The sequence below is a fragment of the Salvelinus sp. IW2-2015 genome, linkage group LG18, assembly GCF_002910315.2.
Source record: "Salvelinus sp. IW2-2015 linkage group LG18, ASM291031v2, whole genome shotgun sequence".
Classification (NCBI taxonomy): Eukaryota; Metazoa; Chordata; class Actinopteri; order Salmoniformes; family Salmonidae; genus Salvelinus; species Salvelinus sp. IW2-2015.
Window position 1 is genome coordinate 11,419,463 of NC_036858.1, and position 9,989 is coordinate 11,429,451.

General features: G+C 50.9%; 1 protein-coding gene across 1 annotated transcript in view; it reads right to left on the bottom strand.

Annotated features, from left to right (window-relative positions):
• The window catches only part of sema4gb (sema domain, immunoglobulin domain (Ig), transmembrane domain (TM) and short cytoplasmic domain, (semaphorin) 4Gb), a 34,448-nt gene extending 31,480 nt beyond the window's left edge, over nucleotides 1-2,968 (bottom strand). The window contains 1 exon segment of the mRNA XM_070448319.1: nucleotides 2,833-2,968. The gene's annotated coding sequence lies outside the window, so the exon portion shown is untranslated.
• Nucleotides 2,969-9,989: the final 7,021 nt, after the last annotated feature.

The window sequence follows — 9,989 nt, forward strand, 5'->3', positions numbered from 1 at the left end:
GATAACATTAGCTAGCTGGCTAACGTTAGCTAGGCTAGGATTTTGGGTTAAGGTTAAGGTTAAAGTGTTAGGAGTTAGGGGAAGGGTTAGCTAAAAAGATTAGGATTAGGGAAGGGTTAGCTAACATGCTAAGTAGTTGCAAAGTAGCTACAAAGTAATAAGTAGTTGAAAAGTAGCTAATTATCTAAAATGCTAAAGTTGTTCGTGATTAGATTCGAACACGCAACCCTTGTGTTGCTAGACGTTCACCCTCGACCAACAACCCTCCTTTTGTTTTTGCCTTAAACTGAAACCGAAGAGACGCCGTCAACAGCTTCATAATATGCGTGCGAGAGAAAAGAGCGTAAATTCACGTACATTGCGTAGCGTATTCCAACTTAATTGTTATGAGAATCCATAATAAACAGTTGTATTTGTTATGTTCGCTATGAAGCCCTTGTGAATTTTTGTTGTGTGTTCCCTTTGACTCACCTTATATATCATACGGGATCCAACATACCTGCCGCCTGTTATGTTAGCRCATGAAGGTGAGGAAAGTTGTAGCTAATACACCCTAGCAGTTTATAAAGAATTTAGCTAGTCTCATTCTTTCTACATAACAGTATTTTCTATTGAACGGAGTTCCTCGAGTTTCACACTTTTTAAKTATACATGTCACCATTCCAGACGTAACAACGCACAGTCTATTTTCTGGCAATTTATCCGCTCACTTTACCAGCATTACTTTGCGTAGACGCAAGAAAAATAGACTTGGTATTGGTATTTATTAGGATCCCCATTAGCAGCTGCAAAAGCATCAGCTACTCTTCTTGCGGTCCACATGAAACATGACATCATACATAGTAKYGCACATTATTAGTCAAGGACTGAAATACATCAATTTAAAACGTCACACACAGCCTACATATCAGTACATATAGACAGTATCTTGGTCTAATACATAGTACAGTGTAAATTACAATACAAGATGTATAAAATGGCTGTGTCTCTTCACAGTCCCCTTTGTGCAGTAAGGTGTTCTTTTATCTGTTTTTTWAAACTGGTTTTATTGCTAGCTTGAGTTACCTGGGGTGGCAGAGAGTTCCATGTAGTCATGGCTCTATTTAATACTGTGCGTTTCCCAGACTTTGTTCTGGACCTGGGGAAGAGACCTCTGGTTGCATGTCTTGTTTTGTACCGATGAGTGTCCGAACTGTGTGCCAACTGCTTGAACAGACAGTTCGGTACCTTCGACACATCAATACCTCGCACAAAGACCAATKGTGATGCAGTCAATCTCTCCTCAACTTTGAGCCAGGAGAGACTGACATGCAGGAGAGACTGGTCAGTCTGGTCGACTGGTCCTATCATGGACAGACCTCTTCCCATTTTAGKAACTATTGAGTCAATATGTTTTTACCATGACAGCTTGCTATCTAGGGTTACACCCAGCAGTTTAGTCTCCTGAACGTGCTCAATYGCCACATTATTCAATTATTGAAAACCCTCTGTGTACTACTAGATATGTAACTCTCAATRCATAATAAGGCAGAGAATGCAAATCCATAACACCTAGGTTTTTRTCAGCAATGGGTTATGATCAATTACATCAAAAGCTGCACTGAAGTCTAACAAAACAGCTCCCACAATCTTCTCACAATCAATTTCTTTCAGCCAATCAGTCATTTGTGTCAGCGCCGAGCATGTTGAGTGCCCTTCCCTATAAGCATGCTGACAGTCTGTTGTTAATTTGTTTCCTGTAAAATAACTTTGTATTTGATCAAACACAAAAAAAAATGCCAAAAGTTTGCTAAGCACTTGTAACAGGCTGATTGGTCGGCTGTTTGAACCATTAAAGGGTGATCTGCTATTCTTGGGTAGCGMAATGACCTTTGTCTCCCTCCATGAGGGCACACTCAGTCTTCTAGGGTAAGATTGAAGATGTGGCATATAGGAGTTGCAATGTATTCCGCTACCAACCTCAGTAGTTTACCATCCAGGTTGTCYGTACCAGGTGGTTTGTCCTTATTTATAGATAGCAACCATTTTCTCACCTCTTCCACACCCACTTTGTGGAACTCAAAACTYCAGTGTCTTTCAGTATTTGGTTCATTATGCATGAATATAAAGGCTCAGTATTTGTTGTTTGCATGCTTTCTAATTTGAAGTTGACGCTCGGAGTCCGTCTTTTTTCTCTCATTCTCTACCATGCATTATAATTCCAGTGTGTACACTCTCGTTCACGCTCATAAAAAAATAATAATTGGGCTTTAACCTTCTGACTTGTGTAACCATACCATACGTAACATATCATACTKATTTGAATGTCCCGTATTTACATTGATTATGTTACGTCTAGTCTATGAGACCAGGCTGGTTCTCAATATCGTAGCAATTTTGTAGGCTAAATATTTTGTATTATTTCCAAGATCAGACAAAACCATAGCTATGCTTAATTTGCATTCCGATGCCCCCATGTACACATTCCAACATAACTTCTGACGATTCTGCCACGCGTGCAAATGTTGTTTCATGTTATCACACATTTACAGATATTGATAAAACCGTGCGATGTGCTCTGTCTAAAAGAAATGTACATAGCCGAGTACACCCCCGACGCAATACACATTTCCACAATGTAACCTGTTTGACGAACACTGCAGCATTTTAAAGAACACCTAGCAGAGCGCATTCTCATTCATTTTCACCTGCCTGCAATTTGTCCCATACCTCTTACACCACATTCAAGGCTGAKTAGGTAAACTGAACGAAATACAATATAGAGCAGTAGGATACGGTAGAGTAGCGTACAGTACAGTAAGCCTACTGTAGTTACAATGTTTTTAATCTTACCTTGCAAATGTTCTACGAAACTAGAGAATTATCTTCTGAAGAATAATTATTTGTTGAGTCCCTACGTGGTGAAGTGGTGCGCAGATGCCAGCCTCTGTTCTGTCAAAACCAGCGTATTTTGCCACATGTGTATTCTAGACCGTACACCGGTGTCGCTCGCTCGCTCGCTCGCCCGCACTCTCTCTCTCAAAACATGCGCAAATGGTTTCAAAACAGAATTGTAATCCCTTCATGCCATTGTAAACAATTCTCTCTATGCTCAAGTCCTTGCTACTTCTGACATGATAACATGCAACTCATTGGTCAAATGTGTCACCACACATAGGTTAAAATGTTATTTTAATGGGTTAATAGGTAGATAACCTGTTCATGTTGGAAGTAGATCAATCTATAGATACTGATTATAGGATGCGACACAGAACACAACACCATTTCATTAACCTTTATTTACGGCACTAGTATTGCATAGACTGGCACGCAGATAGCTACTGCAGTATGACCCTTATATATTTATATGCTAGATGACTCGGAGCATATTGATATATGATAACAGTCCTGGCAAGCTACGCATGAGTGTGACTAGCCGCGGCAGCAGGACGACGAGACTCGAGTAGAGAAGTGAGCTGTGTGTGTGTTGATTGATTTCTGACAGGTTAAATGATTTAAAACACAGTTATACTTGAAACTGCATCTGGCGCTCTTATGTTTTTACGTGATTTCATGAATTTCATCATGATAAAGATGCACCCATATCGACTGAGGCCGCACCTGTTGGGGGACAATGGGAGTTGATGTGAGAGGGACCGTATGTATCAGGACACACTCTTTCGCGCCACTTCGATACAGCATGACCGGAAGTGATTTTCGTAACAAGTTAGGAGAGCAGGTTCTCCTAACCTGCTAGTGCTACGAAAAAGTAGCTTCCGGTTGTAGCTGAATCGAACTGGTGATGCTCGTACAGTAGCAGTCAAAAGTTTGGACACATCTACTCATTCAATGGTTTTTCTTTATTTTACTATGTTCTACATTGTAGAATAATAGTGAAGACATCAAAACTATGAAATAACACATATGGAATCATGTAACTGCATTTCTCCTATAGATCTCCATTTTATGGAATGGTCTGCCTACCCATGTGAGAGACACAGACCTCGGCTCAACCTTTAAGTCTTACTGAAGACTCATCTCTTCAGTGGGTCATATGATTGAGTGTAGTCTGGCCAGGAGTGTGAAGTTGAACGGAAAGGCTCTGGAGCAACGAACCGCCCTTGCTGTCTCGCTGCCGGTTCCCCTCTCTCCACTGGGATTTCTGCCTCTAACCCTATTACAGGGGCTGAGTCCACTGGCTTACTGGTGCTCTTTCATGCCGTCCTAGGAGGGGTGCGTTCACTTGAGTGGGTTGAAGTCCTGACCGTGATCTTCCTGTCTGGTTGGCGCCCCCCTTGGGTTGTGCCGTGGCGGAGATCTTTGTGGCTATACTCGGCCTTGTCTCAGGATGGTAAGTTGGTGGTTGAAGATATCCTCTAGTGGTGTGGGGCTGTGCTTTGGCAAAGTGGGTGGGTATATCCTTCCTGTTTGGCCCTGTCCGGGGCAGGGCAAAACAGCCACCGCGTGCCACCGTGCTTCTACACCTGCATTGCTTGTGTTTGGGGTTTTTAGGCTGGGTTTCTGTACAGCACTTTGAGATGTAGCGACCCGCACAGACAGCTGTGTGTTATGTGTTAGGCTAGTAGGTGGTTGTGTTCGCGGGTCGCCATGTCAGTCACCTGCTATCTGCCAATCACGGGAATGCCTGGAATGTTCTGATGCCGGGCATCCTGGTGGTTGGCGAGTGGCGTGGAGGGGGGTTGGGCAGGGGATGGAGCATTGGAAGTTAAGACCAGGTTTTGCCTTTGTTCTTTCTCTTACGTCTGGCTCCACAAGAGAAGGTCACATTGGCTTGTGGTTATCTTTCACTTATTTGGCGTGGGCTACGGCCAAACAGTAGCCTGTGTAAAGTTGGTTTAATAAACCGTCCATTCGTAAACTCAATCCTCTGTCTGACAGTTGTTCTTTATGATCTAGTCAGGTCATTACATTGGTGTCAGAAGTAAAAACGTTGATAAAAGTTAGCCAGCTAGCTAGCTGACTTTGTGGCTAGCTACCGTAGGTGAGAACGGGGGTTGAAAATGCTTCGAGGAATCCGAAAGTGAAGTGGAGGTAGGGGAAGATTATGGCCAAGGAGATACGTGTGAATGGACGTCGGAGGTTCTGGCTGAGGAGATCGCCAGGGCGTCGGAGCGCAGAGGCCGCTTGAGGGAGGACGCTAGAGTATGGCGGCTGAAGCGGGCATGAGCGCCTCGTCGACTGTGTTTCGCGCGGATTTCTGGTGGGCGGGCCGAAGTGGTGACGTCGACGCGGCGGGACGAGGAATCTGGGGCTCAGGATGTAAACAAACATGGCGGCGCCCAGTTCCCCGCTGCGTCCGTATCTGTTAAGACCCCGAAGTATTCCGGTAAGCGGATTGGGAAGCTTTTCATGCTCAGTTTGAACTGTTAGCTCATTTTAGGGGTGGTCGGATGAAGAAAGGCACTGCAGTTGGCTTTATGCCTCACGGATGAAGCTCTGTCCTGTTTGATATTGATTAGCCCCGAGGACAGACATGATTATGGCGCTTTAGTGGGAGCACTGAGGAGGCGCTATGGACAGTGTGTACAGCCCGGGCTACTGCGCTCCGAACTGAGTAATAGACGCAGGCAGCCAGGAGAGCCTCTACGGGTGTAGCTAATGACATGAGAGCCTCTCTCGGCGGCATATGCTCACATGCCCCCCTCCGTGCAGAGCGAGCTAGCACGGACCAGTTCATACAGCGCTCTCTCCTACGGAGCTGCGCATACAGACCCAGCTGGCTCATCCTGAGTCATTGCAGATAGCCTGGAGATGGCTTTGGAGAGGAGCTGGTGTGGGCTGGGACTTCAGCTGGGGCTTTGGTGGGGTGCAGGGAGACACACCCTCTGTGCGAGCTGGGGGGCAGAGCAGCCCGGAGCCGAAAAGCCTGCATGGGTGGCTGAAATGACAAGAACTCATTCGTGCTGTGTCGCTACAGGCGCACAAAACACACACCCTGGTCCAGGGTCTGCTGGGGTTTGTGGCCAGCCAGGCATCTGCGCCGAATTGCCCCATGTCCCCCAGAGCTCAGGAAACGGCTCGGGGTCCGCATAGACCGGTAGTGCGGACCCCTGGCTTTCTATCCAACCACCATCATCTTCAGGGGAGCCCACCGGCACAAACGGGGAAGCAAGGCTCCACTTCCCCCAGAAGCAGACGAGAGCAAGCGAATGGAGCCTGTTGTTGTGGTGGGCCGGACCTGTGTTGGGGACTTTTGTCATGTCCCTGTCACTGTGGAGGGTGTGCCCTGCTCGCCCTGGTGGACACTGGTCCACAGTAACCCTGGTGAGGCCAATATGTGCCAGGTTGGACTCAGTGTGAGCCTACAACTGTGCAGCTCCGCACAGTCACAGGTGAGCTGGCACCCATGAAAGGGAAGGGAATAATGACTCTGACAGTAGGGGCAGGACTGTGCGTCATCCTGTGTGGGTGGCGGCTGTGCAGGACCCTTGTATCCTGGGGTTGGACTTTCTTAGGAGCACAGGCTGCCAGTTAGACCTAAATAGGGGCACACTGAGCTTCCAGGGAGGGCCGGAAGTCACCATGGCCCCCCTAATGTCACATTCACTCAACCCAACAAACCCTTTACTCCAACAGTTAAAGCAGCAGAGATTCATGGCTGCCCCCCCTCCCCCACAGCTGTGTGTGACTTTCCCCAGCCCCCCTGTCACCTACTGCGTGTGTTACATTCCCCCAGCTACCTCCATGACACAGCCCTCTGTGAGCCCAGGCCGCGCCCCCCAGCCCAGCTACCCCAGATGGGAGAGGAGAGGACCACTGTCTGCAGTGAGCGGAGATATGGGGGAGGAACTGTGTTGGTCTTGACCCCGAGCAGCAGGAAACGGTTGTGCAGTTGCTGTTTTAATTCAGAGACAGCTTTGCGCTGTAGTTGAGACGAAGAGGTGGGTCAGACTCATCTGGTTGCAGCATGAGATCGACACAGGTGATGCCTCGACCCAATCAAGATGCGTCCCCGCCGTATCCCGCTGTGGCAACCCAGGAGGCGGACAGACAAGGCTGTGGTGAGATGCGCGGGGCAGACTTCATTGAGCCCTCAGGACAGCCCTGGGCGGCGCAGTTCGTCATGGCTTCCGAAGAAGGGGGGCAAAGTTAGGTTCTGTGGCGGACTACAGGCGGCCTTGAATGAAGTAACCAGAAGGCACTCATACCGTCCCATACCACGTATCGATGAGTTCGCTGGACCTGTGTAGGGGGCCTCCTGGTTTCTCCTCACTGACCCTCCGCAGTGGGCTACTGGCAGGTGCCCCTCTCCCCAGAGCGCCAGCGCCAAAACTTGCATTCTCCACTAACAGAGGACACTGGCATCAGTCCTGTGCTTTGGCTGTGCAAACGCTTCCAGCTACTTTGAGCGTTTGATGGACAGGGTGATGGATGGATCCCAGACAGGCAGTGTCTGGTATTAAAAACGTCGGGGGATTTGGGAACATTATTTTCCCTGGCCCATGGCAGCCCTTCCAGTCAGCCCTGGGGGCGCTACGGCGTGTGCTGGAGAGGGTGGCTGCCGCAGGTCTGAAGCTCCACCCGAGAAGTGCCACTTCAATGAGGAGAGAGGTGTCCTTCTTGCGGCCACCGATGGTGGAAGGAGGGGATCAGCACCAATGGAGGACAAGGTTAGGGGCTGTCAGAGACTGGCCCACCCCCCCGACCAGCGTCAGCTGAAGAGCTTCCTTGGCCGGCCTCGTGACCTACAGGAAGGTTTTACGGGGCTTCTCAAGCGTTGCTGCCTCCACTGAACCGCCTTGCTGCGAAGGACAAAGCTTTCACTTGAGACAGTGGAGTGAGGATGCGTTCAACACCCTCAAACGTGCACTGATCGAGGCCCCCGCTGCGATCGCCCCCCTGACTCACCTTGCCCTTTAATCCTGGAACACAGACGCGAGCAATGTGGCATGGTGGGGTGCTGGCCCAGGTGGGCCAGCGGGGAGAGAGAGTGGTGGCGTACATTCTAGCAAACATTGACAAACATGAGCCGCCTACTGGTGTCACCCGGCGGAGCCTCTGGCTGTTGTGGCTTCCGTCAAACACTTTCAAGCTACTACCTGGGTGGTCTGCCCTTTACTGTAAGGACTGACCACTCTCTCTCCAGTGCTCATGTCTTTCAGAGAGCCAGAGGGGCAGGTGGCACGCTGTTGGAGGAGCTTCAGCCCGTATGACTTCACATGGTGCACAGGGCAGGGGCACGCCACTCCAAACGCGACGCCCATGTTCCCGTCGGCCTGTACTGCAGACGGCTGCCGCCACTGCGCGAACGGCAGAGAGGGACGGGAGAGAGAAGCTGTGGGGCAGAGGGGTCTGTTGCCACCAGTATGTCGGGGCGAGCGGGGCCTTGTCTGCTGTGAGCTTGCAGACTGTTCGACGGTGGCGAATGCGCGCAGCACAGCAGGGGCGGGACACAGACCTACAAGCCAGTTGCTACAGTGGGTAAGCGCGCCAGGTAGGCAACATGGGAAGAGGTGACAAGCGCTCTCACTCCGCCGACCAAAGGGTTGTGGTCAAAGTTTGAGAGACTGCGGCTGGCTGATGGGCAGTGCTACAGCGGGCATGAAGGAGTCAGCTACGGGAGAGGAGAGGTGGCAGGTGGTTGGTCCCAAAAGCATTGCGGAGGCTTGTGCTCCAGAGTAACTCATGGCCGGGGTGGAGGATGGACACTTTGGGGTCAAAAAACACTGCGCCGTCTTCCGTCGGGCTTCTACGGGGGCACACAAGAGGGATGTGGAGGACTTTTGTCGCCGCTGTGGACAACTGCACAGCGAGGAAAGGGCCCACCGGGCGCTCTCATGCTCAGCTCCAACAGTTCCCAGTGGGGCTCCCATGGGAGGGTGGGAGTGGATGTAGTTGGGCGTTCCCCAACCACAGAACAGTGGAAACCGCTGGGGTGCTTCACGGCCATGGACTATTTCACAAAGGCCCGAGGCCTACCTGGCTGCCTGACCAGGAGGCAGAGACCATCGTCGACGCCCTGACAGCGGGGATGTTCAGCAGTGTGCGAGCTGCAGAGTCCATCCACAGCGACCAGGGCAGAAACTTTTGAAGTCCCGTGTTGTTCCCACCAATGGTGTGAGAGGCTGGTATGCACAAGACCCGGCACTACTCCTCTCCATCTCAATGATGGGCCTTGTTAGAGCGCTTCAATAAAACGGCTTGCGACAGCAGCTGGCCATCGTCTCTTTCCAAACACAGCGTGATGGCGGACCCAAGGCACCTGCCTATGGTCCTCATGGCATGCCCGCTCCGCTGTCCAAGACTCCACCTCCTGCAACGCCTGCCCTCCTCATGCTGGGGAGAGAGATTCCGCCACCCTGCGGAGATGGCGTTTGGTCGGCCCCTGGAAGCCCTCCATGTCCCCGGGCCGGAGTTATGCCCGGAGACTCCAGGACCGCCTGGAGACAGCCCACACCTTTCGCCAGAGAGCAGCTGTGAATGCCAGGTGTTGAGGCAAGAAGAGGAACTATGAGACGTGCACACCCGGGGCAGCAACTTGTGGCTGGGGAGCTGGTTCTTGGGCTACCAGCCCGCTAAGGAAAAAAGGCAATGCCCCAAGTGGACAGTCCACTGGGTTTGGGACCCTGCAGTGTCCTGGAGAGGGTAGGGGAAGGTTTGTTTATACCGGGTGCAGCTTCCTCCCAGGGGAGAAAGGTGGCAACTGCACCCGGACAGGTTAGCCCCATACAGAGGGGCCTCTTCTCCCCAAACCCCCAGGAACCCCACAATTCCCCTCTCTGGCAATTGCCTATCTTCCAGCACCCACCCCCAAGGAGGCCGCAGACCAAAGGCCTCCAGACAGCCACTCCACTGTCTCCCCCCTGTGGTCACCGCTGTGGTTCCCCAGAGCCACGGACTGTATTACCCGTTCCCGCTTCCTTGTCCCCATATCCCTCCTTCATCCCCTGGTCCCAGAGGGGCACTCTGCCGACCATCACGCGCCACGCAGGCAAAGGAGACCTCCGGGTCGACTTCAGAGACCTTTGGTTTGTTTCCGCTGGGCGACG